The 27,958-nt window shown below is 53.6% G+C and overlaps 1 pseudogene; it reads right to left on the bottom strand.

Moving 5' to 3' along the window:
• LOC126426584 (serine-rich adhesin for platelets-like) overlaps positions 1–24,972 on the bottom strand; it is a 49,735-nt pseudogene extending 24,763 nt beyond the window's left edge.
• Positions 24,973–27,958: the final 2,986 nt, after the last annotated feature.

The following is a 27,958-nucleotide window of genomic DNA, read 5'->3' as shown; positions in this document are numbered from 1 at the left end:
GTATTCCCTAGTTGAGCTGTCCTGTCTAGTTGAGCTGTCCTCTCCAGTTGAACTGTCCTCTCTAGTTGAGCTGTCCTCTCTAGTTGAGCTGTTCTCTCACGTTGAGCTGTCCTCACAAGTTGAGCTGTCCTCTCAAGATGAGCTGTCCTCTCAAGATGAGCTGTCCTCGCAACGAGTGCTGTCCTCACAAGCTGTGCTGTCCTCGCAAGCTGTGCTGTCCTCGCAAGCTGTGCTGTTCTCGCAAGCCGTGCTGTCTTCGCAAGCCGTGCTGTCGTCGCAATCCGTGCTGTCCTCGAGAGCCGTGCTGTCCTTGCAAGCTTTGCTGTCGGTGCAAGCTTTGCTGTTGGCGCAAGCTGTGCTGTCCGCCCAAGTTGTGCTGTCCTTGCAAGCTGTGCTGTCCTCTCAAGTTGTGCTGTCCCCTCAAGTTGAGCTGTCCTCTCAAGTTGTGCTGTCGTCTCAGGTTGAGCTGTCCTCTCAAGTTGAGCTGTCCTCTCAAGTTGAGCTGTCCTCTCAAGTTGAGCTGTCCTCTCAAGTTGAGCTGTCCTCTCAAGTTGAGCTGTCCTCTCAAGTTGAGCTGTCCTCTCAAGTTGAGCTGTCGTCTCAAGTTGAGCTGTCCTCTCAAGTTGAGCTGTATTCGCAAGCCGTGCTGTCCTCGCAAGTTGTGCTGTCATCGCAAGCTGTGCTGTCTTCGAAAGCTGTGCTGTCCTCGCAAGCTGTGCTGTCCTCACAAGCTGTGCTGTCCTCGCAAGCTGTGCTGTCCTCGCAAGCTGTGCTCTCCTCGCAAGCTGTGCTGTCCTCGCAAGCCGTGCTGTCCTTGCAAGCTGTGCTGACCTCGCAAGCTGTGCTGTCCTCGCAAGCCGTGCTGTCCTCACAAGCCGTGCTGTCCTTGGAAGCCGTGCTGTCCACGTAAGCCTTGCTGTCCTCGCAAGCCTTGCTGTCCTCGCAAGCCGTGCTGTCCTCACAAGCTTTGCTGACCACACAAGCTTTGCTGTCCTCGCAAGTTGTGCTGTCCTCGCAAGTTGTGCTGTCCTCTCAAGTTGTGCTGTCCTCTCAAGTTGAGCTGTCCTCTCAAGTTGAGCTGCTCTCGCAAGCTGTGCTGTCCTTTAAGCCGTGCTGTCCTTGCAAGCTGTGCTGACCTCGCAAGCTGTGCTGTCCTCGCAAGCCGTGCTGTCCTCACACGCCGTGCTGTCCTCGCAAGCCGTGCTGTCCTCTCAAGCTTTGCTGACCACACAAGCTTTGCTGTCCTCGCAAGCTTTGCTGTCCTCGCAAGTTGTGCTGTCCTCGCAAGTTGTGCTGTCCTCGCAAGTTGTGCTGTCTTCTCTAGTTGATCTGTCCTTTCTAGTTCAGCTGTCTTCTCTACTTGAGCTGTCTTCCCTAGTTGAGCTGTCCTCTCTAGTTGAGCTGTCCTCACTAGTTGAGCTGTTCTCTCACGTTGAGCTGTCCTCACAAGTTGAGCTGTCCTCACAAGTTGAGCTGTCCTCTCAAGTTGAGCTGTCCTCGCAAGCAGTACTGTCCTTGCAAGCAGTGCTGTCCTCGCAAGCTGTGCTGTCCTCGCAAGCTGTGCTGTCCTCGCAAGCTGTGCTGCCCTCGCAAGCTGTGCTGTCCTCGCAAGCTGTGCTGTCCTCGCAAGCTGTGCTGTCCTCGCAAGTTGTGCTGTCCTCGCAAGTTGTGCTGTCTTCTCTAGTTGATCTGTCCTCTCTAGTTCAGCTGTCTTCTCTACTTGAGCTGTCTTCCCTAGTTGAGCTGTCCTCTCTAGTTGAGCTGTCCTCTCTAGTTGAGCTGTCGTCACTAGTTGAGCTGTTCTCTCACGTTGAGCTGTCCTCACAAGTTGGGCTGTCCTCTCAAGTTGGGCTGTCCTCTCAAGTTGAGCTGTCCTCTCAAGTTGAGCTGTCCTCTCAGGTTGAGCTGTCCTCTCAAGTCGAGCTGTCCTCTCAAGTTGACCTGTCCTCGCAAGTTGTGCCGTCCACGCAAGCTGTGCCGTCCTCGCATGGTGTGCTGTCCTTGCAACCTGTGCTGTCCTCGCAAGCTGTGCTGTCCTCGCAAGCTGTGCTGTCCTCGCAAACTGTGCTGTCTTCGCAAGCTGTGCTGTCTTCGCAAGCTGTGCTGTCCTCGCAAGCTGTGCTGCCCTCGCAAGCTGTGCTCTCCTCGCAAGCTGTGCTGTCCTCGCAAGCTGTGCTGTCCTCGCAAGCTGTGCTGTCCTCGCAAGCTGTGCTGTCCTTGCAAGCTGTGTTGTCCTCGCAAGCTGTGCTGTCCTCGCAAGCTGTGCTGTCCTCGCAAGCTGTGCTGTCCTCGCAAGCTGTGCTGTCCTAGAAAGCCGTGCTGTCCTGGCAAGCTTTGCTGTCCTCGCAAGCATTGCTGTCCTTGTAAGTTGTGCTTTCCTCTCGAGTAGTGCTGTCCTCTCCAGTTGAGCTGTCCTCTCAGGTTGAGCTTCCCTCTCAAGTTGAGCTCTCCTCTCAAGTTAAGCTGTCCTCTCAAGTTGAGCTGTCCTCTCAAGTTGAGCTGTCCTCTCAACTTGAGCTGTCCTCTCAACTTGAGCTGACCTCTCAAGTTGTGCTGACCTCTCAAGTTGTGCTGTCCTCTCAACTTGAGCTGTCCTCTGAAGTTGAGCTGTCCTCTGAAGTTGAGCTGTCCTCTCAAGTTAAGCTGTCCTCTCAAGTTGAGATGTCCTCTCTAGTTGACCTCCCCTTCAAGTTGAGCTGTCCTCTGATGTTGAGCTTTCCTCTCTAGATGAGCTGTCCTCTCTAGATGAGCTGTCCTCTCAAGTTGAGCTGTACTCTCAAGTTGAGCTGTCCTCTCAAGTTGAGCTGTCCTCGCAATCTGTGCTGTCCCCGCAAGGTGTGCTGTCCCCGCAAGGTGTGCTATCCCCGCAAGGTGTGCTGTCCCCGCAAGGTGTGCTGTCCCCGCAAGGTGTGCTGTCCCCGCAAGGTGTGCTGTCCCCGCAAGGTGTGCTGTCCCCGCAAGGTGTGCTGTCCCCGCAAGCTGTGCTGTCCCCGCAAGCTGTGCTGTCCCCGCAAGCTGTGCTGTCCCCACAAGCTGTGCTGTCCTCGAAAGCTGTGCTGCCCCCGCAAGCTGTGCTGTCCTCGCAATCTGTGCTGTCCCCGCAAGGTGTGCTGTCCCCGCAAGCTGTGCTGTCCCCGCAAGCTGTGCTGTCCCCGCAAGCTGTGCTGTCCCCGCAAGCTCTGCTGTCCCCGCAAGCTGTGCTGTCCCCGCAAGCTGTGATGTCCCCGCAAGCTGTGCTGTCCCCGCAAGCTGTGCTGTCCCCGCAAGCCGTGCTGTCCCTGCAAGCTGTGCTGCTCTCGCAAGCTGTGTTGTCCTCGCAAGTCGTGCTGTCCTCGCAAGCCGTGCTGTCGTCGCAATCCGTGCTGTCCTCGAGAGCCGTGCTGTCCTTGCAAGCTTTGCTGTCGGTGCAAGCTTTGCTGTTGGCGCAAGCTGTGCTGTCCGCCCAAGTTGTGCTGTCCCCTCAAGTTGAGCTGTCCTCTCAAGTTGTGCTGTCGTCTCAGGTTGAGCTGTCCTCTCAAGTTGAGCTGTCCTCTCAAGTTGAGCTGTCCTCTCAAGTTGAGCTGTCCTCTCAAGTTGAGCTGTCCTCTAAAATTTAGCTGTCCTCTAAAGTTGACCTGTCTTCTCTAGTTGATCTGTCCTCTCTAGTTGAGCTGTCCTCTCTAGTTGAGCTGTCCTCTCTAGTTGAGCTGTCCTCTCTAGTTGAGCTGTCCTCTCTAGTTGAGCTGTCCTCCCTAGTTGAGCTGTCCTCTCTAGTTGAGCTGTCCTCTCTAGTTGAGCTGTCCTCACAAGTAGAGCTGTCCTCTCAATTTGAGCTGTCCTCGCAAGCTGTGCTGTCCTCGCAAGCTGTGCTGTCCTCACAAGCTGTGCTGTCCTCGCAAGCTGTGCTGTCCTAGAAAGCCGTGCTGTCCTGGCAAGCTTTGCTGTCCTCGCAAGCGTTGCTGTCCTTGTAAGTTGTGCTTTCCTCTCAAGTAGTGCTGTCCTCTCAAGTTGAGCTGTCCTATTAAGTTGAGCTTTCCTCTCAAGTTAAGCTGTCCTCTCAGGTTGAGCTGTCCTCTCTAGATGAGCTGTCCTCTCTACATGAGCGGTCCTCTGAAGTTGAGCTGCCCTCTCAAGTTGAGCTGCCCTCTCAAGTTGAGCTGTCCTCTCAATTTAAGCTGTCCTCTCAATTTAAGCTGTCCTCTCAAGTTAAGCTGTCCTCTCAGTTTGAGCTGTCTTCTCAAGTTGAGCTGTCTTCTCAAGTTGAGCTGTCTTCTCAAGTTGAGCTGTCTTCTCAAGTTGAGCTGTCTTCTCAAGTTGAGCTGTCCTCTCAAGTTGAGCTGTCCTCGCAAGCCGTGCTGTCATCGCAAGCCGTGCTGTCATCGCAAGCTGTGCTGTCATCGCAAGCTGTGCTGTCCTCGCAAGCTGTGCTGTCCTCGCAAGCTGTGTTGTCCTCGCAAGCTGTGCTGTCCTCGCAAGCTGTGCTGTCCTCGCAAGCTGTGCTGTCCTCGCAAGCTGTGCTGTCCTCGCAAGCCGTGCTGTCCTCGCAAGCCCTGCTGTCCTCGCAAGCCGTGCTGTCCTCGCTAGCCGTGCTGTCCTCGCAAGCCGTGCTGTGCTCGGAAGCCGTGCTGTCCACGCAAGCTCTGCTGTCCTCGCAAGCCGTGCTGTCCTCGCAAGCCGTGCTGTCTTCACAAGCTTTGCTGTCTTCACAAGCTTTGCTGTCCTCGCAAGCTGTGCTGTCCTCGCAAGCTGTGCTGTCCTCGCAAGCTGTGCTGTCCTCGCAAGCTGTGCTGTTCTCGCAAGCCGTGCTGTCTTCGCAAGCCGTGCTGTCGTCGCAATCCATGCTGTCCTCGAGAGCCGTGCTGTCCTTGCAAGCTTTGCTGTCGGTGCAAGCGTTGCTGTTGGCGCAAGCTGTGCTGTCCGCCCAAGTTGTGCTGTCCTTGCAAGTTGTGCTGTCCTTGCAAGTTGTGCTGTCCTCTCAAGTTGTGCTGTCCCCTCAAGTTGAGCTGTCCTCTCAAGTCGAGCTGTCGTCTCAGGTTGAGCTGTCCTCTCAAGTTGAGCTGTCCTCTCAAGTTGAGCTGTCCTCTCAAGTTGAGCTGTCCTCTCAAGTCGAGCTGTCCTCTAAAGTTTAGCTGTCCTCTCAAGTTGAGCTGTCTTCTCTAGTTGATCTGTCCTCTCTAGTTGAGCTGTCCTCTCTAGTTGAGCTGTCCTCTCTAGTTGAGCTGTCGTCTCAGGTTGAGCTGTCCTCTCAAGTTGAGCTGTCCTCTCAAGTTGAGCTGTCCTCTCAAGTTGAGCTGTCCTCTCAAGTTGAGCTGTCCTCTCAAGTTGAGCTGTCCTCTAAAGTTGAGCTGTCCTCTCAAGTTGAGCTGTCTTCTCTAGTTGATCTGTCTTCTCTAGTTGATCTGTCCTCTCTAGTTGAGCTGTCCTCCCTAGTTGAGCTGTATTCCCTAGTTGAGCTGTCCTGTCTAGTTGAGCTGTCCTCTCCAGTTGAACTGTTCTCTCTAGTTGAGCTGTCCTCTCTAGTTGAGCTGTTCTCTCACGTTGAGCTGTCCTCACAAGTTGAGCTGTCCTCTCAAGATGAGCTGTCCTCTCAAGATGAGCTGTCCTCGCAACGAGTGCTGTCCTCACAAGCTGTGCTGCCCCCGCAAGCTGTGCTGTCCCTGCAAGCTGTGCTGCTCTCGCAAGCTGTGTTGTCCTCGCAAGTCGTGCTGTCCTCGCAAGCCGTGCTGTCGTCGCAATCCGTGCTGTCCTCGCAAGCCGTGCTGTCCTTGCAAGCTTTGCTGTCGGTGCAAGCTTTGCTGTCGGCGCAAACTGTGCTGTCCGCCCAAGTTGTGCTGTCCTCGCAAGATGAGCTGTCCTCTCAAGTTGAGCTGTCCTCTCAAGTTGAGCTGTCGTCTCAGGTTGAGCTGTCCTCTCAAGTTGAGCTGTCCTCTCAAGTTGAGCTGTCCTCTCAAGTTGAGCTGTCCTCTCAAGTTGAGCTGTCCTCTCAAGTTGAGCTGTCCTCTAAAGTTGAGCTGTCCTCTCAAGTTGAGCTGTCTTCTCTAGTTGATCTGTCTTCTCTAGTTGATCTGTCCTCTCTAGTTGAGCTGTCCTCCCTAGTTGAGCTGTATTCCCTAGTTGAGCTGTCCTGTCTAGTTGAGCTGTCCTCTCCAGTTGAACTGTCCTCTCTAGTTGAGCTGTCCTCTCTAGTTGAGCTGTTCTCTCACGTTGAGCTGTCCTCACAAGTTGAGCTGTCCTCTCAAGATGAGCTGTCCTCTCAAGATGAGCTGTCCTCGCAACGAGTGCTGTCCTCACAAGCTGTGCTGTCTTCGCAAGCTGTGCTGTCCTAGAAAGCCGTGCTGTCCTGGCAAGCTGTGCTGTCCTCGCAAGCTGTGCTGTTCTCACAAGCCTTGCTGTCCTCGCAAGCTGTGCTGTCCTAGAAAGCCGTGCTGTCCTGGCAAGCTTTGCTGTCCTCGCAAGCGTTGCTGTCCTTGTAAGTTGTGCTTTCCTCTCAAGTAGTGCTGTCCTCTCAAGTTGAGCTGTCCTATTAAGTTGAGCTGTCCTCTCAAGTTAAGCTGTCCTCTCAGGTTGAGCTGTCCTCTCTAGATGAGCTGTCCTCTCTACATGAGCGGTCCTCTGAAGTTGAGCTGCCCTCTCAAGTTGAGCTGCCCTCTCAAGTTGAGCTGTCCTCTCAATTTAAGCTGTCCTCTCAATTTAAGCTGTCCTCTCAAGTTAAGCTGTCCTCTCAGTTTGAGCTGTCTTCTCAAGTTGAGCTGTCTTCTCAAGTTGAGCTGTCTTCTCAAGTTGAGCTGTCTTCTCAAGTTGAGCTGTCCTCTCAAGTTGAGCTGTCCTCGCAAGCCGTGCTGTCATCGCAAGCCGTGCTGTCATCGCAAGCTGTGCTGTCATCGCAAGCTGTGCTGTCCTCGCAAGCTGTGTTGTCCTCGCAAGCTGTGCTGTCCTCGCAAGCTGTGCTGTCCTCGCAAGCTGTGCTGTCCTCGCAAGCTGTGCTGTCCTCGCAAGCCGTGCTGTCCTCACAAGCCCTGCTGTCCACGCAAGCCGTGCTGTCCTCGCTAGCCGTGCTGTCCTCGCAAGCCGTGCTGTGCTCAGAAGCCGTACTGTCCACGCAAGCTGTGCTGTCCTCGCAAGCCGTGCTGTCCTCGCAAGCCGTGCTGTCTTCACAAGCTTTGCTGTCTTCACAAGCTTTGCTGTCCTCGCAAGCTGTGCTGTCCTCGCAAGCTGTGCTGTCCTCGCAAGCTGTGCTGTCCTCGCAAGCTGTGCTGTTCTCGCAAGCCGTGCTGTCTTCGCAAGCCGTGCTGTCGTCGCAATCCATGCTGTCCTCGAGAGCCGTGCTGTCCTTGCAAGCTTTGCTGTCGGTGCAAGCATTGCTGTTGGCGCAAGCTGTTCTGTCCGCCCAAGTTGTGCTGTCCTTGCAAGTTGTGCTGTCCTTGCAAGTTGTGCTGTCCTCTCAAGTTGTGCTGTCCCCTCAAGTTGAGCTGTCCTCTCAAGTCGAGCTGTCGTCTCAGGTTGAGCTGTCCTCTCAAGTTGAGCTGTCCTCTCAAATTGAGCTGTCCTCTCAAGTTGAGCTGTCCTCTCAAGTCGAGCTGTCCTCTAAAGTTTAGCTGTCCTCTCAAGTTGAGCTGTCTTCTCTAGTTGATCTGTCCTCTCTAGTTGAGCTGTCCTCTCTAGTTGAGCTGTCCTCTCTAGTTGAGCTGTCTTCCCTAGTTGAGCTGTCCTCTCTAGTTGAGCTGTCCTCTCTAGTTGAGCTGTCCTCTCTAGTTGAGCTGTCCTCTCTAGTTGAACTGTCCTCTCAAGTTTAGCTGTCCTCTCTAGTTGAGCTGTCCTCTCTAGTTGAGCTGTCCTCTCTAGTTGAGCTGTCCTCTCTAGTTGAACTGTCCTCTCAAGTTTAGCTGTCCTCTCAAGTTGAGCTGTCCTCTCAAGTTGAGCTGTCTTCTCTAGTTGATCTGTCCTCTCTAGTTGAGCTGTCCTCTCTAGTTGAGCTGTCCTCTCTAGTTGAGCTGTCTTCCCTAGTTGAGCTGTCCTCTCTAGTTGAGCTGTCCTCTCTAGTTGAGCTGTCCTCTCTAGTTGAGCTGTCCTCTCTAGTTGAGCTGTCCTCTCTAGTTGAGCTGTCCTCTCAAGTTGGGCTGTCCTCTCAAGTTGAGCTGTCCTCTCAAGTTGAGCTGTCCTCTCAAGTTGAGCTGTCCTCTCAGGTTGAGCTGTCCACTCAAGTTTAGCTGTCCTCTCAGGTTGAGCTGTCCTCTCAAGTTGAGCTGTCCTCTCAAGTTGAGCTGTCCGCGCAAGCTGTGCCGTCCACGCAAGCTGTGCCGTCCTCGCAAGGTGTGCTGTCCTCGCAAGCTGTGCTGTCCTCACAAGCTGTGCTGTCCTCGCAAGCTGTGCTGTCCTTGCAAGCTGTGCTGTCCTCGCAAGCTGTGCTGTCCCCGCAAACTGTGCTGTCCTTGAAAGCTGTGCTCTCCTCGCAAGCTGTGCTGTCCTCGCAAGCTGTGCTGTCCTCACAAGCTGTGCTGTCCTAGAAAACCATGCTGTCCCGGCAAGCTGTGCTGTCCTCGCAAGCTTTGCTGTCCTCGCAAGTTGTGCTTTCCTCTCAAGTTGAGCTGTCCTCTCAAGTTGAGCTGTCCTCCCAAGTTAAGCTGTCCTCTCAGGTTGAGCTGTCCTCTCAAGTTGAGCTGTCCTCTCAAGTTGAGCTGTCCTCTCAAGTTGAGCTGTCCTCTCAACTTGAGCTGTCCTCTCAACTTGAGCTAACCTCTCAAGTTGTGCTGTCCTCTCTAGTTGAGCTGTCCTCTCAACTTGAGCTGTCCTCTGAAGTTGAGCTGTCCTCTGAAGTTGAGCTGTCCTCTCAAGTTAAGCTGTCCTCTCACGTTGAGCTGTCCTGTCAAGTTGAGATGTCCTCTTATGTTGACCTCTCCTTCAAGTTGAGCAGTCCTCTGATGTTGAGCTGTCCTCTCTAGATGAGCTGTCCTCTCAAGTTGAGCTGTCCTCCCAAGTTAAGCTGTCCTCACAAGTTGAGCTGTCCTCACAAGTTGAGCTGTCCTCTCAAGTTGAGCTGTCCTCTCAAGTTGACCTCTCCTTCAAGTTGAGCTGTCCTCTGATGTTGAGCTGTCCTCTCTAGATGAGCTGTCCTCTCCAGTTTAACTGTCCTCTCAAGTTGAGCTGTCCTCTCAAGCTGTCCTCTCTAGATGAGCTGTCCTCTCTACATGAGCTGTCCTCTCAAGTTGAGCTGCCCTCTCAAGTTGAGCAGTCCTCTCAAGTTAAGCTGTCCGCACAAGCTGTGCCGTCCACGCAAGCTGTGCCGTCCACGCAAGCTGTGCCGTCCTCGCAATGTGTGCTGTCCTCGCAAGCTGTGCTGTCCTCGCAAGCTGTGCTCTCCTCGCAAGCTGTGCTGTCCTCGCAAGCCGTGCTGTCCTCGCAAGCCGTGCTGACCTCGCAAGCTGTGCTGTCCTCGCAAGCCGTGCTGTCCTCGCAAGCCGTGCTGTCCTTGGAAGCCGTGCTGTCCACGCAAGCCTTGCTGTCCTCGCAAGCCGTGCTGTCCTCACAAGCTTTGCTGACCTCACAAGCTTTGCTGTCCTCGCAAGCTTTGCTGTCCTCACAAGTTGTGCTGTCCTCGCAAGTTGTGCTGTCCTCTCAAGTTGAGCTGTCGTCGCAATCCGTGCTGTCCTCGCAAGCCGTGCTGTCCTTGCAAGCTTTGCTGTCGGTGCAAGCTTTGCTGTCGGCGCAAACTGTGCTGTCCGCCCAAGTTGTGCTGTCCTCGCAAGATGAGCTGTCCTCTCAAGTTGAGCTGTCCTCTCAAGTTGAGCTGTCGTCTCAGGTTGAGCTGTCCTCTCAAGTTGAGCTGTCCTCCCTAGTTGAGCTGTATTCCCTAGTTGAGCTGTCCTGTCTAGTTGAGCTGTCCTCTCCAGTTGAACTGTCCTCTCTAGTTGAGCTGTCCTCTCTAGTTGAGCTGTTCTCTCACGTTGAGCTGTCCTCACAAGTTGAGCTGTCCTCTCAAGATGAGCTGTCCTCTCAAGATGAGCTGTCCTCGCAACGAGTGCTGTCCTCACAAGCTGTGCTGTCTTCGCAAGCTGTGCTGTCCTAGAAAGCCGTGCTGTCCTGGCAAGCTGTGCTGTCCTCGCAAGCTGTGCTGTCCTCACAAGCCTTGCTGTCCTCGCAAGCTGTGCTGTCCTAGAAAGCCGTGCTGTCCTGGCAAGCTTTGCTGTCCTCGCAAGCGTTGCTGTCCTTGTAAGTTGTGCTTTCCTCTCAAGTAGTGCTGTCCTCTCAAGTTGAGCTGTCCTATTAAGTTGAGCTGTCCTCTCAAGTTAAGCTGTCCTCTCAGGTTGAGCTGTCCTCTCTAGATGAGCTGTCCTCTCTACATGAGCGGTCCTCTGAAGTTGAGCTGCCCTCTCAAGTTGAGCTGCCCTCTCAAGTTGAGCTGTCCTCTCAATTTAAGCTGTCCTCTCAATTTAAGCTGTCCTCTCAAGTTAAGCTGTCCTCTCAGTTTGAGCTGTCTTCTCAAGTTGAGCTGTCTTCTCAAGTTGAGCTGTCTTCTCAAGTTGAGCTGTCTTCTCAAGTTGAGCTGTCTTCTCAAGTTGAGCTGTCCTCTCAAGTTGAGCTGTCCTCGCAAGCCGTGCTGTCATCGCAAGCCGTGCTGTCATCGCAAGCTGTGCTGTCATCGCAAGCTGTGCTGTCCTCGCAAGCTGTGCTGTCCTCGCAAGCTGTGTTGTCCTCGCAAGCTGTGCTGTCCTCGCAAGCTGTGCTGTCCTCGCAAGCTGTGCTGTCCTCGCAAGCTGTGCTGTCCTCGCAAGCCGTGCTGTCCTCGCAAGCCCTGCTGTCCTCGCAAGCCGTGCTGTCCTCGCTAGCCGTGCTGTCCTCGCAAGCCGTGCTGTGCTCAGAAGCCGTACTGTCCACGCAAGCTGTGCTGTCCTCGCAAGCCGTGCTGTCCTCGCAAGCCGTGCTGTCTTCACAAGCTTTGCTGTCTTCACAAGCTTTGCTGTCCTCGCAAGCTGTGCTGTCCTCGCAAGCTGTGCTGTCCTCGCAAGCTGTGCTGTCCTCGCAAGCTGTGCTGTTCTCGCAAGCCGTGCTGTCTTCGCAAGCCGTGCTGTCGTCGCAATCCATGCTGTCCTCGAGAGCCGTGCTGTCCTTGCAAGCTTTGCTGTCGGTGCAAGCGTTGCTGTTGGCGCAAGCTGTTCTGTCCGCCCAAGTTGTGCTGTCCTTGCAAGTTGTGCTGTCCTTGCAAGTTGTGCTGTCCTCTCAAGTTGTGCTGTCCCCTCAAGTTGAGCTGTCCTCTCAAGTCGAGCTGTCGTCTCAGGTTGAGCTGTCCTCTCAAGTTGAGCTGTCCTCTCAAGTTGAGCTGTCCTCTCAAGTTGAGCTGTCCTCTCAAGTCGAGCTGTCCTCTAAAGTTTAGCTGTCCTCTCAAGTTGAGCTGTCTTCTCTAGTTGATCTGTCCTCTCTAGTTGAGCTGTCCTCTCTAGTTGAGCTGTCCTCTCTAGTTGAGCTGTCTTCCCTAGTTGAGCTGTCCTCTCTAGTTGAGCTGTCCTCTCTAGTTGAGCTGTCCTCTCTAGTTGAGCTGTCCTCTCTAGTTGAGCTGTCCTCTCTAGTTGAGCTGTTCTCTCACGTTGAGCTGTCCTCACAATTAGAGCTGTCCTCTCAAGTTGAGCTGTCGTCACAAGCAGTGCTGTCCTCGCAAGCTGTGCTGTCCTCGCAAACTGTGCTGTCCTCGCAAGCGTTGGTGTCCTCGCAAGTTATGCTTTCCTCTCAAGTAGTGCTGTCCTCTCAAGTTCGGCTGTCCTCTCAAGTTAAGCTGTCCTCTCAAGTTGAGCTGTCCTCTCAAGTTGAGCTGTCCTCTCAGGTTGAGCTGTCCTCTCAAGTTGATCTGTCCTCTCAAGTTGAGCTGTCCTCTCAAGTTGAGCTGTCCTCTCAAGTTGAGCTGTCCTCTCAAGTCGAGCTGTCCTCTAAAGTTTAGCTGTCCTCTCGAGTTGAGCTGTCTTCTCTAGTTGATCTGTCCTCTCTAGTTGAGCTGTCCTCTCTAGTTGAGCTGTCCTCTCTAGTTGAGCTGTCTTCCCTAGTTGAGCTGTCCTCTCTAGTTGAGCTGTCCTCTCTAGTTGAGCTGTCCTCTCTAGTTGAGCTGTCCTCTCTAGTTGAGCTGTCCTCTCTAGTTGAGCTGTTCTCTCAAGTTGAGCTGTCCTCGCAAGCTGTGCTGACCTCGCAAGCCGTGCTGTCCTTGCAAGCCGTGCTGTCCTTGTAAGCCGTGCTGTCCTCGCAAGCTGTGCTGTACTCGCAAGCCGTGCTGACCTCGCAAGCCGTGATGTCCTCGCAAGCCGTGCTGTCCACGCAAGCCTTGCTGTCCACGAAAGCCGTGCTGTCCTCACAAGCTTTGCTGTCCTCGCAAGCTGTGCTGTTCTCGCAAGCCGTGCTGTCCTCGCAAGCCGTGCTGTCGTCGCAAGCCGTGCTGTCCTTGCAAGCCGTGCTGTCCTCTCAAGCTGTGCTGTCCTCGCAAGCTGTGCTGTCCTAGCAAGCTGTGCTGTCCTCGCAAGCTGTGCTGTCCTCGCAAGCTGTGCTGTAATCGCAAGCTGTGCTGTCCTCGCAAGCTGTGCTGTCCTCGCAAGCTGTGCTGTCCTCGCAAGCTGTGCTGTCCTCGCAAGCTGTGCGGTCCTCGCAAGCTGTGCTGTTCTCGCAAGCCGTGCTGTCTTCGCAAGCCGTGCTGTCGTCGCAATCCGTGCTGTCCTCGAGAGCCGTGCTGTGCTTGCAAGCTTTGCTGTCGGTGCAAGCTTTGCTGTTGGCGCAAGCTGTGCTGTCCTTGCAAGTTGTGCTGTCCTTGCAAGTTGTGCTGTCTTTGCAAGTTGTGCTGTCCTCTCAAGTTGAGCTGTCGTCTCAGGTTGAACTGTCCTCTCAAGTTTAGCTGTCCTCTCAAGTTGAGCTGTCCTCTCAAGTTGAGCTGTCTTCTCTAGTTGATCTGTCCTCTCTAGTTGAGCTGTCCTCTCTAGTTGAGCTGTCCTCTCTAGTTGAGCTGTCTTCCCTAGTTGAGCTGTCCTCTCTAGTTGAGCTGTCCTCTCTAGTTGAGCTGTCCTCTCTAGTTGAGCTGTCCTCTCTAGTTGAGCTGTCCTCTCTAGTTGAGCTGTCCTCTCTAGTTGAGCTGTTCTCCCACGTTGAGCTGTCCTCACAAGTAGAGCTGTCCTCTCAAGTTGATCTGTCCTCGCAAGAAGTGCTGTCCTCGCAAGCTGTGCTCTTCTCACAAACTGTGCTGTCCTCGCAAGCGTTGGTGTCCTCGCAAGTTATGCTTTCCTCTCAAGTAGTGCTGTCCTCTCAAGTTGGGCTGTCCTCTCAAGTTGAGCTGTCCTCTCAAGTTGAGCTGTCCTCTCAAGTTGAGCTGTCCTCTCAGGTTGAGCTGTCCACTCAAGTTTAGCTGTCCTCTCAGGTTGAGCTGTCCTCTCAAGTTGAGCTGTCCTCTCAAGTTGAGCTGTCCGCGCAAGCTGTGCCGTCCACGCAAGCTGTGCCGTCCTCGCAAGGTGTGCTGTCCTCGCAAGCTGTGCTGTCCTCACAAGCTGTGCTGTCCTCGCAAGCTGTGCTGTCCTTGCAAGCTGTGCTGTCCTCGCAAGCTGTGCTGTCCCCGCAAACTGTGCTGTCCTTGAAAGCTGTGCTCTCCTCGCAAGCTGTGCTGTCCTCGCAAGCTGTGCTGTCCTCACAAGCTGTGCTGTCCTAGAAAACCATGCTGTCCCGGCAAGCTGTGCTGTCCTCGCAAGCTTTGCTGTCCTCGCAAGTTGTGCTTTCCTCTCAAGTTGAGCTGTCCTCTCAAGTTGAGCTGTCCTCCCAAGTTAAGCTGTCCTCTCAGGTTGAGCTGTCCTCTCAAGTTGAGCTGTCCTCTCAAGTTGAGCTGTCCTCTCAAGTTGAGCTGTCCTCTCAACTTGAGCTGTCCTCTCAACTTGAGCTAACCTCTCAAGTTGTGCTGTCCTCTCTAGTTGAGCTGTCCTCTCAACTTGAGCTGTCCTCTGAAGTTGAGCTGTCCTCTGAAGTTGAGCTGTCCTCTCAAGTTAAGCTGTCCTCTCACGTTGAGCTGTCCTGTCAAGTTGAGATGTCCTCTTATGTTGACCTCTCCTTCAAGTTGAGCAGTCCTCTGATGTTGAGCTGTCCTCTCTAGATGAGCTGTCCTCTCAAGTTGAGCTGTCCTCCCAAGTTAAGCTGTCCTCACAAGTTGAGCTGTCCTCACAAGTTGAGCTGTCCTCTCAAGTTGAGCTGTCCTCTCAAGTTGACCTCTCCTTCAAGTTGAGCTGTCCTCTGATGTTGAGCTGTCCTCTCTAGATGAGCTGTCCTCTCCAGTTTAACTGTCCTCTCAAGTTGAGCTGTCCTCTCAAGCTGTCCTCTCTAGATGAGCTGTCCTCTCTACATGAGCTGTCCTCTCAAGTTGAGCTGCCCTCTCAAGTTGAGCAGTCCTCTCAAGTTAAGCTGTCCGCACAAGCTGTGCCGTCCACGCAAGCTGTGCCGTCCACGCAAGCTGTGCCGTCCTCGCAATGTGTGCTGTCCTCGCAAGCTGTGCTGTCCTCGCAAGCTGTGCTCTCCTCGCAAGCTGTGCTGTCCTCGCAAGCCGTGCTGTCCTCGCAAGCCGTGCTGACCTCGCAAGCTGTGCTGTCCTCGCAAGCCGTGCTGTCCTCGCAAGCCGTGCTGTCCTTGGAAGCCGTGCTGTCCACGCAAGCCTTGCTGTCCTCGCAAGCCGTGCTGTCCTCACAAGCTTTGCTGACCTCACAAGCTTTGCTGTCCTCGCAAGCTTTGCTGTCCTCACAAGTTGTGCTGTCCTCGCAAGTTGTGCTGTCCTCTCAAGTTGAGCTGTCCTTTCAAGTTGAGCTGCTCTCGCAAGCTGTGCTGTCCTTTAAGCCGTGCTGTCCTCGCAAGAAGTGCTGTCGTCGCAATCTGTGCTGTTGTCGCAATCTGTGCTGTCCTCGCAAGCCGTGCTGTCCTTGCAAGCTTTGCTGTTGGTGCAAGCTTTGCTGTGTGCGCAAGCTGTGCTGTCCCCCCAAGTTGTGCTGTCCTCGCAAGTTGTGCTGTCCTCTCAAGTTGTGCTGTCCTCTCAAGTTGAGCTGTCGTCTCAACTTGAGCTGTCGTCTCAGGTTGAGCTGTCCTCTCAAGTTGAGCTGTCCTCTCAAGTTGAGCTGTCCTCTCAAGTTGAGCTGTCCTCTCAAGTTGAGCTGTCATCTAAAGTTGAGCTGTCCTCTCAATTTGAGCTGTCTTCTCTAGTTGATCTGTCCTCTCTAGTTCAGCTGTCTTCTCTACTTGAGCTGTCTTCTCTAGTTGAGCTGTCCTCTCTAGTTGAGCTGTCCTCTCTAGTTGAGCTGTCCTCTCTAGTTGAGCTGTCCTCTCTAGTTGAGCTGTTCTCTCACGTTGAGCTGTCCTCACAAGTTGAGCTGTCCTCTCAAGTTGAGCTGTCCTCGCAAGCAGTGCTGTCCTTGCAAGCAGTGCTGTCCTCGCAAGCTGTGCTGTCCTCGCAAGCTGTGCTGTCATCGCAAGCTGTGCTGTCCTCGCAAGCTGTGCTGCCCTCGCAAGCTGTGCTGCCCTCGCAAGCTGTGCTGTCGTCGCAAGCTGTGCTGTCGTCGCAAGCTGTGCTGTCCTCGCAAGCTGTACTGTCCTCGCAAGCTGTGCTGTCCACGCAAGCTGTGCTGTCCTAGAAAGCCGTGCTGTCCTGGCAAGCTGTGCGGTCCTCGCAAGCGTTGCTGTCCTCGCAAGTGGTGCTTTCCTCTCAAGTAGTGCTGTCCTCTCAAGTTGGGCTGTCCTCTCAAGTTGGGCTGTCCTCTCAAGTTGAGCTGTCCTCTCAAGTTGAGCTGTCCTCTCAGGTTGAGCTGTCCTAGCAAGTTGTGCCGTCCACGCAAGCTGTGCCGTCCTCGCATGGTGTGCTGTCCTTGCAAGCTGTGCTGTCCGCGCAAGCTGTGCTGTCCGTGCAAGCTGTGCTGTCCGCGCAAGCTGTGCTGTCCGCGCAAGCTGTGCTGTCCTCGCAAGCTGTGCTGTCCTCGCAAGCTGTGCTGTCCTCGCAAGCTGTGCTGTCTTCGCAAGCTGTGCTGTCTTCGCAAGCTGTGCTGTCTTCGCAAGCTGTGCTGTCTTCGCAAGCTGTGCTGTCTTCGCAAGCTGTGCTGTCCTCGCAAGCTGTGCTGTCCTCGCAAGCTGTGCTGTCCTTGCAAGCTGTGCTGACCTCGCAAGCTGTGCTGTCCTCGCAAGCTGTGCTCTCCTCGCAAGCTGTGCTGTCCTCGCAAGCTGTGCTCTCCTCGCAAGCTGTGCTGTCCTCGCAAGTTGTGCTGTCCTCACAAGCTGTGCTGTCCTCGCAAGCTGTGCTGTCCTCGCAAGCTGTGCTGTCCTCGCGAGCTGTGCTGTCCTCGCAAGCTGTGCTGTCCTCGCAAGCTGTGCTGTCCTCGCAAGCTGTGCTGTCCTAGAAAGCCGTGCTGTCCTGGCAAGCTTTGCTGTCCTCGCAAGCGTTGCTGTCCTTGTAAGTTGTGCTTTCCTCTCGAGTAGTGCTGTCCTCTCCAGTTGAGCTGTCCTCTTAAGTTGAGCTGTCCTCTCAAGTTAAGCTGTCCTCTCAGGTTGAGCTGTCCTCTCTAGATGAGCTGTCCTCTCTAGATGAGCTGTCCTCTCAAGTTGAGCTGCCCTCTCAAGTTGAGCTGCCCTCTCAAGTTGAGCTCTCCTCTCAAGTTAAGCTGTCCTCTCAAGTTGAGCTGTGCTCTCAAGTTGAGCAGTCCTCTCAACTTGAGCTGTCCTCTCAACTTGAGCTGACCTCTCAAGTTGTGCTGTCCTCTCTAGTTGAGCTGTCCTCTCAACTTGAGCTGTCCTCTGAAGTTGAGCTGTCCTCTGAAGTTGAGCTGTCCTCTCAAGTTGAGCTGTCCTCGCAATCTGTGCTGTCCCCGCAATCTGTGCTGTCCCCGCAATCTGTGCTGTCCCCGCAAGCTGTGCTGTCCCCGCAAGCTGTGCTGTCCCCGCAAGCTGTGCTGTCCCCGCAAGCTGTGCTGTCCCCGCAAGCTGTGCTGTCCCCGCAAGCTGTGCTGTCCCCGCAAGCTGTGCTGTCCTCGCAATCTGTGCTGTCCCCGCAAGGTGTGATGTCCCCGCAAGCTGTGCTGTCCCTGCAAGCTGTGCTGTCCCCGCAGGCTCTGCTGTCCCCACAAGCTCTGCTGTCCCCGCAAGCTCTGCTGTCCCCGCAAGCTGTGCTGTCCCCGCAAGCTGTGCTGTCCCCGCAAGCTGTGCTGTCCCCGCAAGCTGTGCTGTCCCCGCAAGCTGTGCTGTCCTCGCAAGCTGTGCTGTCCTCGCAAGCCGTGCTGTCCTCGCAAGCCGTGCTGTCCTCGCAAGCCGTGCTGTCCTCGTTAGCTGTGCTGTCCTCGCAAGCCGTGCTGTCCTCGGAAGCCGTGCTGTCCTCGGAAGCCGTGCTGTCCACGCAAGCCGTGATGTCCTCGCAAGCCGTGCTGTCCTCGCAAGCCGTGCTGTCCTCGCAAGCCGTGCTGTCCTCGCAAGCTTTGCTGTCCTCGCAAGCTTTGCTGTCCTAGCAAGCTGTGCTGTTCTCGCAAGCCGTGCTGTCTTCGCAAGCCGTGCTGTCGTCGCAATCCGTGCTGTCCTCGAGAGCCGTGCTGTCCTTGCAAGCTTTGCTGTCGGTGCAAGCTTTGCTGTTGGCGCAAGCTGTGCTGTCCGCCCAAGTTGTGCTGTCCTTGCAAGTTGTGCTGTCCTCTCAAGTTGTGCTGTCCCCTCAAGTTGAGCTGTCCTCTCAAGTTGAGCTGTCGTCTCAGGTTGAGCTGTCCTCTCAAGTAGAGCTGTCCTCTCAAGTAGAGCTGTCCTCTCAAGTTGAGCTGTCCTCTCAAGTTGAGCTGTCCTCTAAAGTTTAGCTGTCCTCTCAAGTTGAGCTGTCTTCTCTAGTTGATCTGTCCTCTCTAGTTGAGCTGTCCTCTCTAGTTGAGCTGTCTTCCCTAGTTGAGCTGTCTTCCCTAGTGGAGCTGTCTTCCCTAGTTGAGCTGTCCTCTCTAGTTGAGCTGTCCTCTCTAGTTGAGCTGTCCTCTCTAGTTGAGCTGTCCTCTCTAGTTGAGCTGTCCTCTCTAGTTGAGCTGTTCTCTCAAGTTGATCTGTCCTCTCAAGTTGAGCTGTCCTCTCAAGTTGAGCTGTCCTCTCAAGTTGAGCTGTCCTCTCAAGTTGAGCTGTCCTCTCAAGTTGAGCTGTCCTCGCAAGCCGTGCTGTCCTCGCAAGCCGTGCTGTCCTCACAAGCTTTGCTGTCCTCGCAAGCTTTGCTGTCCTCGTAAACTGTGCTGTCCTCGCAAGCGTTGGTGTCCTCGCAAGTTATGCTTTCCTCTCAAGTAGTGCTGTCCTCTCAAGTTGGGCTGTCCTCTCAAGTTAAGCTGTCCTCTCAAGTTGAGCTGTCCTCTCAGGTTGAGCTGTCCTCTCAAGTTGATCTGTCCTCTCAAGTTGATCTGTCCTCTCAAGTTGATCTGTCCTCTCAAGTTGAGCTGTCCTCTCAAGTTGAGCTGTCTTCTCTAGTTGATCTGTCTTCTCTAGTTGATCTGTCCTCTCTAGTTGAGCTGTCCTCTCTAGTTGAACTGTCTTTTCTAGTTGAGCTGTCCTCTCTAGTTGAGCTGTCCTCTCTAGTTGAGCTGTCCTCTCTAGTTGAGCTGTCCTCTCTAGTTGAGCTGTCCTCTCTAGTTGAGCTGTTCTCTCACGTTGAGCTGTCCTCACAAGTAGAGCTGTCCTCACAAGTTGAGCTGTCCTCACAAGCTGTGCTGACCTCGCGAGCTGTGCTGTCCTCGCAAGCTGTGCTGTCCTCACAAGCTGTGCTGTCCTCGCAAGCTGTGCTGTCCTAGAAAGCCGAGCTGTCCTGGCAGGCTTTGCTGTCCTCGCAAGCGTTGCTGTCCTTGTAAGTTGTGCTTTCCTCAAAAGTAGTGCTGTCCTCTCAAGTTGAGCTGTCCTCTCAAGTTGAGCTGTCCTCTCAAGTTGAGCTGTCCTCTCAAGTTGAGCTGTCCTCTCAAGTTGAGCTGTCCTCTCAAGTTAAGCTGTCCTCTCAGGTTGAGCTGTCCTCTCTAGATGAGCTGTCCTCTCTACATGAGCGGTCCTCTGAAGTTGAGCTGCCCTCTCAAGTTGAGCTGTCCTCTCAATTTAAGCTGTCCTCTCAAGTTAAGCTGTCTTCTCAAGTTAAGCTGTCATCGCAAGCTGTGCTGTCCTCGCAAGCTGTGTTGTCCTCGTAAGCTGTGCTGTCCTCACAAGCGTTGCTGTCCTCGCAAGCTGTGCTGTCCTCGCAAGCTGTGCTGTCCTCGCAAGCTGTGCTGTCCTCGCAAGCCGTGCTGTCCTCGTTAGCTGTGCTGTCCTCGCAAGCCGTGCTGTCCTCGTTAGCCGTGCTGTCCTCGCAAGCCATGCTGTCCTCGGAAGCCGTGCTGTCCACGCAAGCCGTGCTGTCCACGCAAGCCGTGCTGTCCTCGCAAGCCGTGCTGTCCTCGCAAGCCGTGCTGTCCTCACAAGCTCTGCTGTCCTCACAAGCTTTCCTGTCCTAGCAAGCTGTGCTGTCCTCGCAAGCTGTGCTGTTCTCGGAAGCCGTGCTGTCTTCGCAAGCCGTGCTGTCGTCGCAATCCGTGCTGTCCTCGAGAGCCGTGCTGTCCTTGCAAGCTTTGCTGTCGGTGCAAGCTTTGCTGTTGGCGCAAGCTGCGCTGTCCGCCCAAGTTGTGCTGTCCTTGCAAGTTGTGCTGTCCTCTCAAGTTGTGCTGTCCCCTCAAGTTGAGCTGTCCTCTCAAGTTGAGCTGTCGTCTCAGGTTGAGCTGTCCTCTCAAGTTGAGCTGTCCTCTCAAGTTGAGCTGTCCTCTCAAGTTGAGCTGTCCTCTCAAGTTGAGCTGTCCTCTCAAGTTGAGCTGTCCTCTCAAGTTGAGCTGTCCTCTCAAGTTTAGCTGTCCTCTAAAGTTTAGCTGTCCTCTAAAGTTTAGCTGTCTTCTCTAGTTGATCTGTCCTCTCCAGTTGAGCTGTCTTCCCTAGTTGAGCTGTCCTCTCTAGTTGAGCTGTCCTCTCTAGTTGAGCTGTCCTCTCTAGTTGAGCTGTCCTCTCTAGTTGAGCTGTTCTCTCACGTTGAGCTGTCCTCACAAGTAGAGCTGTCCTCACAAGTAGAGCTGTCCTCTAAAGTTTAGCTGTCCTCTCAAGTTGAGCTGTCTTCTCTAGTTGATCTGTCCTCTCTAGTTGAGCTGTCCTCTCTAGTTGAGCTGTCTTCCCTAGTTGAGCTGTCTTCCCTAGTGGAGCTGTCTTCCCTAGTTGAGCTGTCCTCTCTAGTTGAGCTGTCCTCTCTAGTTGAGCTGTCTTCCCTAGTTGAGCTGTCTTCCCTAGTGGAGCTGTCTTCCCTAGTTGAGCTGTCCTCTCTAGTTGAGCTGTCCTCTCTAGTTGAGCTGTCCTCTCTAGTTGAGCTGTTCTCTCACGTTGAGCTGTCCTCACAAGTAGAGCTGTCCTCACAAGTTGAGCTGTCCTCACAAGCTGTGCTGACCTCGCGAGCTGTGCTGTCCTCGCAAGCTGTGCTGTCCTCACAAGCTGTGCTGTCCTCGCAAGCTGTGCTGTCCTAGAAAGCCGAGCTGTCCTGGCAGGCTTTGCTGTCCTCGCAAGCGTTGCTGTCCTTGTAAGTTGTGCTTTCCTCAAAAGTAGTGCTGTCCTCTCAAGTTGAGCTGTCCTCTCAAGTTGAGCTGTCCTCTCAAGTTGAGCTGTCCTCTCAAGTTGAGCTGTCCTCTCAAGTTGAGCTGTCCTCTCAAGTTAAGCTGTCCTCTCAGGTTGAGCTGTCCTCTCTAGATGAGCTGTCCTCTCTACATGAGCGGTCCTCTGAAGTTGAGCTGCCCTCTCAAGTTGAGCTGTCCTCTCAATTTAAGCTGTCCTCTCAAGTTAAGCTGTCTTCTCAAGTTAAGCTGTCATCGCAAGCTGTGCTGTCCTCGCAAGCTGTGTTGTCCTCGTAAGCTGTGCTGTCCTCACAAGCTGTGCTGTCCTCGCAAGCTGTGCTGTCCTCGCAAGCTGTGCTGTCCTCGCAAGCTGTGCTGTCCTCGCAAGCCGTGCTGTCCTCGTTAGCTGTGCTGTCCTCGCAAGCCGTGCTGTCCTCGTTAGCCGTGCTGTCCTCGCAAGCCATGCTGTCCTCGGAAGCCGTGCTGTCCACGCAAGCCGTGCTGTCCACGCAAGCCGTGCTGTCCTCGCAAGCCGTGCTGTCCTCGCAAGCCGTGCTGTCCTCACAAGCTCTGCTGTCCTCACAAGCTTTCCTGTCCTAGCAAGCTGTGCTGTCCTCGCAAGCTGTGCTGTTCTCGCAAGCCGTGCTGTCTTCGCAAGCCGTGCTGTCGTCGCAATCCGTGCTGTCCTCGAGAGCCGTGCTGTCCTTGCAAGCTTTGCTGTCGGTGCAAGCTGTGCTGTTGGCGCAAGCTGCGCTGTCCGCCCAAGTTGTGCTGTCCTTGCAAGTTGTGCTGTCCTCTCAAGTTGTGCTGTCCCCTCAAGTTGAGCTGTCCTCTCAAGTTGAGCTGTCGTCTCAGGTTGAGCTGTCCTCTCAAGTTGAGCTGTCCTCTCAAGTTGAGCTGTCCTCTCAAGTTGAGCTGTCCTCTCAAGTTGAGCTGTCCTCTCAAGTTGAGCTGTCCTCTCAAGTTGAGCTGTCCTCTCAAGTTTAGCTGTCCTCTAAAGTTTAGCTGTCCTCTAAAGTTTAGCTGTCTTCTCTAGTTGATCTGTCCTCTCCAGTTGAGCTGTCTTCCCTAGTTGAGCTGTCCTCTCTAGTTGAGCTGTCCTCTCTAGTTGAGCTGTCCTCTCTAGTTGAGCTGTCCTCTCTAGTTGAGCTGTTCTCTCACGTTGAGCTGTCCTCACAAGTAGAGCTGTCCTCACAAGTAGAGCTGTCCTCTCAAGTTGAGCTGTCCTCTCAAGTTGAGCTGTCCTCACAAGCAGTGCTGTCCTCGCAAGCTGTGCTGTCCTCGCAAACTGTGCTGTCCTCGCAAGCGTTGGTGTCCTCGCAAGTTATGCTTTCCTCTCAAGTAGTGCTGTCCTCTCAAGTTGGGCTGTCCTCTCAAGTTAAGCTGTCCTCTCAAGTTGAGCTGTCCTCTCAGGTTGAGCTGTCCTCTCAAGTTGATCTGTCCTCTCAAGTTGAGCTGTCCTCTCAAGTTCAGCTGTACTCTCAAGTTCAGCTGTCCTCTCAAGTTGAGCTGTCCTCTCAAGTTGAGCTGTCCTCTCAAGTTGAGCTGTCCTCTGAAGTTGAGCTGTCCTCTCAAGTTAAGCTGTCCTCTCACGTTGAGCTGTCCTCTCAAGTTGAGATGTCCTCTTATGTTGACCTCTCCTTCAACTTGAGCAGTCCTCTAATGTTGAGCTGTCCTCTCTAGATGAGCTGTCCTCTCTAGATGAGCTGTCCTCTCAAGTTGAGCTGTCCTCTCAAGTTGAGCTGTCCTCCCAAGTTAAGCTGTCCTCTCAAGTTGAACTGTCCTCACAAGTTGAGCTGTCCTCTCAAGTTGAGCTGTCCTCTCAAGTTGAGCTGTCCTCTCAAGCTGTCCTCTCTAGATGAGCTGTCCTCTCTACATGAGCTGTCCTCTCAAGTTGAGCTGCCCTCTCAAGTTGAGCTGTCCTCTCAAGTTAAGCTGTCCTCTCAAGTTGAGCTGTCCTCTCAAGTTGAGATGTCCTCTCAAGTTGAGCTGTCCGCACAAGCTGTGCCGTCCACGCAAGCTGTGCCATCCTCGCAAGGTGTGCTGTCCTCGCAAGCTGTGCTGTCCTCACAAGCTGTGCTGTCCTCGCAAGCTGTGCTGTCCTTGCAAGCTGTGCTGTCCTCGCAAGCTGTGCTGTCCTCGCAAGCTGTGCTGTCCTCGCAAGCTGTGCTGTCCTTGAAAGCTGTGCTGTCCTCGCAAGCTGTGCTGTCCTCGCAAGCTGTGCTGTCCTCACAAGCTGTGCTGTCCTCGCAAGCTGTGCTGTCCTAGAAAGCCGTGCTGTCCCGGCAAGCTGTGCTGTCCTCGCAACCTTTGCTGTCCTCGCAAGTTGTGCTTTCCTCTCAAGTTGTGCTTTCCTCTCAAGTAGTGCTGTCCTCTCAAGTTGAGCTGTCCTCTCAAGTTGAGCTGTCCTCTCAAGTTAAGCTGTCCTCTCAGGTTGAGCTGTCCTCTCAGGTTGAGCTGTCCTCTCAAGCTGAGCTGTCCTCTCAAGTTGAGCTGTCCTCTCAAGTTGAGCTGTCCTCTCAAGTTGAGCTGTCCTCTCAACTTGAGCTGTCCTCTCAACTTGAGCTGTCCTCTCAACTTGAGCTGACCTCTCAAGTTGTGCTGTCCTCTCTAGTTGAGCTGTCCTCTCAACTTGAGCTGTCCTCTGAAGTTGAGCTGTCCCCTGAAGTTGAGCTGTCCTCTCAAGTTAAGCTGTCCTCTCACGTTGAGCTGTCCTCTCAAGTTGAGATGTCCTCTTATGTTGACCTCTCCTTCAAGTTGAGCAGTCCTCTGATGTTGAGCTGTCCTCTCTAGATGAGCTGTCCTCTCTAGATGAGCTGTCCTCTCTAGATGAGCTGTCCTCTCTAGATGAGCTGTCCTCTCAAATTGAGCTGTCCTTTCAAGTTGAGCTGTCCTCTCAAGTTAAGCTGTCCTCTCAACTTGAGCTGTTCTCTCAAGTTGAGCTGTCCTCTCAGGTTGAGCTGTCCTCTCTAGATGAGCTGTCCTCTCTACATGAGCTGTCCTCTGAAGTTGAGCTGCCCTCTCAAGTTGAACTGTCCTCTCAATTTAAGCTGTCCTCTCAAGTTAAGCTGTCCTCTCAAGTTGAGCTGTCCTCTCAAGTTGAGCTGTCTTCCCAATTTGAGCTGTCCTCTCAAGTTGAGCTGTCCTCGCAAGCCGTGCTGTCCTCGCAAGTTGTGCTGTCATCGCAAGCTGTGCTGTCCTCGAAAGCTGTGCTGTCCTCGAAAGCTGTGCTGTCCTCACAAGCTGTGCTCTCCTCGTAAGCCGTGCTGTCCTCGCAAGCCGTGCTGTCCTCGCAAGCCGTGCTGTCCTCGCAAACCGTGCTGTCCTTGCAAGCCATGCTGTCCTTGCAAGCTGTGTGTCCTAGCAATCCGTGCTGTCCTCGCAAGCCGTGCTGTCCTCGGAAGCCGTGCTGTCCATGCAAGCCTTGCTGTCCTCGCAAGCTTTGCTGTCCTCAGAAGCTTTGCTGTCTTCACAAGCTTTGCTGTCCTCACAAGTTGTGCTGTCCTCTACAGTTGGACTGTCCTCTCAAGTTGAGCTGTCCTCTCAGGTTGAGGTGTCCTCTCAGGTTGAGATTTCCTCTCAAGTTGAGCTGTACACTCAAGTTGAGCTGCCCTCTCAAGTTGAGCTGCCCTCACAAGTTGAGCTGCCCTCTCAAGTTGAGCTGCCCTCACAAGTTGAGCTGTCCTCTCAAATTGATCCGTCCTCTCAAGTTGATCCGTCCTCTCAAGATGAGCTGCCCTCTCTAGTTGAGCTGCCCTCTCTAGTTGAGCTGTCCTCTCAAGTTGAGCTGTCCTCTCAAGTTGAGCTGTCCTCTCAAGTTGCGCTGTCCTCTCAAGTTGAGCTGTCCTCTCAAGTTGAGCTGTCCTCTCAAGTTGAGCTGTCCTCTCAAGTTGAGCTGTCCTCTCAAGTTGAGCTGTCCTCTCAAGTTGAGCTGTCCTCTCAAGTTGAGCTGTCCTCTCAAGTTGAGCTGTCCTCTCAAGTTGAGCTGTCCTCTCAAGTTGAGCTGTTCTCTCAAGTTGAGCTGTCCTCTCAAGTTGAGCTGTCCTCTCAAGTTGAGCTGTCCTCTCAAGTTGAGCTGTCCTCTCAAGTTGAGCTGTCCTCTCAAGTTGAGCTGTCCTCTCAAGTTGAGCTGTCCTCTCAAGTTGAGCTGTCCTCTCAAGTTGAGCTGTCCTCTCAAGTTGAGCTGTCCTCTCAAGTTGAGCTGTCCTCTCAAGTTGAGCTGTCCTCTCAAGTTGAGCTGTCCTCTCAAGTTGAGCTGTCCTCTCAAGTTGAGCTGTCCTTTTAAGTTGAGCTGTCCTCTCAAGTTGAGTTGACCTCTCCTTCAAGTTGAGCTGTCCTCTGATGTTGAGCTGTCCTCTGATGTTGAGCTGTCCTCTCTAGATGAGCTGTCCTCTCTAGATGAGCTGTCCTCTCTAGATGAGCTGTCCTCTCTAGATGAGCTGTCCTCTCAAGTTGAGCTGTCGTCTCAAGTTGAGCTGTCCTCGCAAGCCGTGCTGTCCTCGCAAGTTGTGCTGTCATCGCAAGCTGTGCTCTCAATTTAAGCTGTCCACTCAAGTTGAGCTGTCCTCTCAAGTTGAGCTGTCCTCGCAAGCCGTGCTGTCCTCGCAAGTTGTGCTGTCATCTCAAGCTGTGCTGTCCTCGAAAGCTGTGCTGTCCTCGCAAGCTGTGCTGTCCTCGCAAGCTGTGCTCTCCTCGCAAGCTGTGCTGTCCTCGCAAGCCGTGGTGTCCTTGCAAGCCGTGCTGTCCTTGCAAGCCGTGCTGTCCTCGCAAGCTGTGCTGTCCTCGCAAGCCGTGCTGTCCTCGCAAGCCGTGCTGTCTTCGGAAGCCGTGCTGTCCTCGCAAGCCTTGCTGTCCTCGCAAGCCGTGCTGTCATCACAAGCTTTGCTGTCCTCACAAGCTTTGCTGTCCTCGCAAGCTTTGCTGTCCTCGCAAGTTGTGCACAAGGCAGCACAACCTGGAAAGGCAGCACACCCTGGAAGGGCAACACACCCTAGAAAGGCAGCACACCCTGGATATGCATCACAACCTGGATATGCAGCACACACTATAAAGGCAGCACACTTTGGATATGCAACACACACTATAAAGGCAGCAGACACTGGAATGCATCACAAACTGGACAGGCAGCACTCACTGGAGATGCAGCACACACTGGAAAGGCAGCACTCAATGGAAATGCATCACAAACTGGATAGGCAGCAGTCACTAGAAAAGCGGTGCACACTAGAAATCCACACACAATGGTAGGCAGCACAAATTGGAAAGGAGCACATGCTGCAACGGCAGAACACGCTGCAATAGCAGCACACACTGCTGTGGCAGCAGCACGCTGCAATGGCAGAACATACTGCCATGACAGCACATGTTGCAAAGGTAGCACATATTAGAAAGGCAACACACATTGGAAAGTCACCTCATATTTTAAAGACAGCACACATTGGGAAGGCAGCACATATTGGGAAGGCAGCACACATCGGAAAGGAAGCACACATTTAATATGCAGCAACACTGGAGAAGCACACATAGTGGAAAGCACGACGCTGGAGTCCGCAGCTCGTGGTCGTGCGGTAGCGTTCTCATTTCCCACGCTCGGGTTCGATTCCTGGCGGGGTCAGGGATTTTCTCTGCCTCGTGATGACTGGGTGTTGTGTGCTGTCCTTAGGTTAGTTAGGTTTAAGTAGTTCTAAGTTCTAGGGGCTGATGACCATAGATGTTAAGTCCCATAGTGCTCAGAGCCATTTTGAACCACACTGGAAAGGCACCACACACTAGAAAGGCACCACGTACTGAAAAGGCATCACACACTGGTAAGGCTGCAGTCGCAGCGTGTGCTGCCTCACATTGTGTGTGGTTTTCAAGTGATGTGGCTCCGCAGTGTGTTCTGCGTTTCCAGTGAGTGTTGCCTATCCAGTTTGTGATGCCTTACCAATGTCTGCGCCTTTCCACTGTGTTCTTCCTTTCCAGTATATGCTGCTTTTCCAGTTTGTGCTGCCTTTCCAGTGTGTTTCAGGCTTCTCAATGTGTGCTGCCTTTGCAGCATGTGCTGCCTTTGCAGCATGTGCTTCCTTTGCTGCATGTGCCTCTTTGCAGTCTGTGCTGCATTTGAACATGTGTTGCATTTTCATTGTGTGCCGCCTTTGCAGCATGTGCTGCTTTTGCAGGGTATGCAGCCTTTACAAGGTGTGCATCCTTCATAAAATTTGTAGTATTTGCAATGCTTGCAGTGATTTCAAGGTGTGCAGCATTCGCAATCTGTGCAGCTATCACAAGGTATGCTGCCTTAGCAAAGCGTGCTATGTTCACAATGTGTGCTGCCTTTGCAATGTTTGCAGCCTTCACAAGTGATTCTGTCTTCGCAATGTGGTTCAAATGGCTCTGAGCACTATGGGAATTAACATCTGAGGTCATCAGTCACCTAGAACTTCGAACTACTGAAACCTAACCAACCTAAGGACATCACACACATCCATGCCCGAGGCAGGATTCGAACCAGCGACCATAGCAGTTGCGCAGGTCCTGACTGAAGCGCCTAGAACCTGTCGGCCACCGCGGCCGGCTTATTCACAATGTGTGCTGCCTTCATACGGTATGCTGCATTTATACAGTGTACTGGCTTCACAAGGTGTGCTGCCTTCACAAGTTGGCCCTCCTTCACAATATGTACTGCCTTTGCAGTGTCTTATTTCTTCACATGGTCTTCTTCCTTTGCATGCTGTGCTACCTTCGCAAGGTTTGCTACTTTCGAGAGGTTGACTGCCTTCACCAGATATGCAGCTTCCGCAAGGTAACCTTGCAAAGGCAGCACATATTGTGAAGGCAACACACCTAGCTAATGCAGCATTTCTTGTGAAGCAGCACTCCTTGAGAAGCCAGCACATCTTGTGAAGGTAGCACATCTTCTGATAGTAGAGGCAGAAAACCTAGCATAGGCTGCACACCTTGCGAAGGCTACACACTGTGTCAAGGCAGAACAGCTTGCAAAGGCAGCACACCTCACGAAAGTAGCACACCTTGCGAAGACAGGACAGAATGCAACGGCAGAAAATCTTGCAAAGGAGAACACCTTGCAAAGAACAACTGCCTTGCAAAGGCAGCACACCTTGTGGAGGCTGCACACATTGCAAATGGAGGACACCTTGCAAAGACAGCACATTTCCTAAATACAGCCCTCCTCCAAAGGACAGCACATATCCCAAAGGCAGCACACCTTTTGGAGACAGTTTACGTTCGTGCATATTGTCCACAAACTGAGGAAAGAAATATAGGATGTGAAGTTACCTTCCCATTCCTGCATATTTTTGCGGGAACGGTCGCAGCATTCGGCATCTGGCAGTAGGTGTGCAGGGTTGAGGTTCCGTCCGTCATGACTTCTGGTGTGGTGGGCGCCCTGTCGCTCCACA

The sequence above is a fragment of the Schistocerca serialis genome, chromosome 11 (genome assembly GCF_023864345.2).
Source record: "Schistocerca serialis cubense isolate TAMUIC-IGC-003099 chromosome 11, iqSchSeri2.2, whole genome shotgun sequence".
NCBI classification, from domain to species: Eukaryota; Metazoa; Arthropoda; class Insecta; order Orthoptera; family Acrididae; genus Schistocerca; species Schistocerca serialis.
This window is presented reverse-complemented; position numbering and strand designations above follow the sequence as displayed.